Source organism: Convolutriloba macropyga, chromosome 6 (assembly GCF_964194025.1).
Source record: "Convolutriloba macropyga chromosome 6, txConMacr16.3, whole genome shotgun sequence".
NCBI classification, from domain to species: Eukaryota; Metazoa; Xenacoelomorpha; order Acoela; family Convolutidae; genus Convolutriloba; species Convolutriloba macropyga.
This window is the reverse complement of record NC_134473.1, coordinates 46,505,550-46,507,038: the sequence shown is the minus strand read 5'-3', so window position 1 is coordinate 46,507,038 and position 1,489 is coordinate 46,505,550.

Genomic DNA, 1,489 nt, shown 5'->3' with positions numbered 1-1,489 from the left:
GTCACCAAATGGTTTCCGGCACAATAAAAACCAAGATTTCCAAAAAGTTTTTTTCTATTCGTTGCTTTCCCAATTATTTTCATCAAGAATCAAACGTGCTTTTTTTAACAACTAGTGAAGTATATCTCAATGTCTCCAAATTTTAGTTTTAAGCTTCAATGACTCTGTGTGGTGGCATTTCTTGCAAATTAACATCGTAAAAACAGATTCCAGACAAGTGTTGTATTTCTTACATTTAGTTCCTCCATTAGGGGTTTTCTCAAAATTTGGCATCTGTGGTCAAACCACAATTGTGTAATTTTTTAGACGTTATAATTCGTCAACAAAAGGGACAAAAACGTCGTTTATTTGACATTTGTGTTTTTTTCTCTCGTGAAGGTCTGGGTATATGATTTGTTTGTTAATGGAGGCTTTTCCTCTAAAGAGTTGGATGATGTTTCCAACTTTTTCTTTTCTTCGAGCTGTATTTAAAGCATACGATGGATAGAGATGGATACATATTCTCTCTATTTAGCCATTACTCATAAGAATTTGTTTGAGTGTATTCAACCCGCTAATAAACAAGAACCGGAAGCATTGAGGCAGCAAGATTGTGATAACTCTTCCAAAGCAGATGCGAAAAATTTTTCTCTAGAACGTGTACTGAGTATAAGAGGCACAATAAACAGGAACCAGGTTTCTTTAAAAAAAAGAATTCCAATGTACGGAAGTCATTTGTCTTTGTAGCAAAAGTTATTGTTCCGCCGACGCACAGTCTGATAAAAAACAAGTTCAAAATTAAGTCTCGACATAAGAACACTAGAGGAGAACGGGGTTGGACCATTGGAGAAAAATCGACGTGTGTTGATGCAATAATCAATCTTACTTCAACAGAGAGAGGCTTAAGGACATTAAAACAGTGTGTTGCTACGTATGAGCAGACAAAAAAAGGATTGTCCTTTTTCTGCCCTAAGTGTATTGTTCCGTCTGACGTTATTCAAACAGCACCAGTTAACATAAAATTTAAACCACTTCTATATATTGCAATTTTTGATTATTTACTGTGCATTAATACTGTGTCTGTAATTTTTCACTATTTTAATTCATTTTTTCTATCAAATATATTTTTCAATTAAAGAGCGCGCAAAAGTAAAAGACAACTGGTACACAATTATTTCAGACAATTAGAGGAACAATTTATGCAATTGACCGAAAACTTCAAAACGAAAATTCAAGATGTGACATAATTACCCTTGAAACAATTAGGGTAATTAAAAACCCAGTCCAATTAATTTCTGATTTTAACATGACTTAAAAATTGAAATCAAAAATCAAGATGTGGCATAATTACCCGTGATAAAATTAGGGTAATTAATAACTCACGCTAACTAACTGTTGTATTGTTCGCAAGCAAACACTTATTGTTTATGCAAAACTTTTTATTGAGACATACAAAAACTCAACCAAACAGAGTGTTCTCCCTACCTGCACCCACATTTGCACCGAGTAT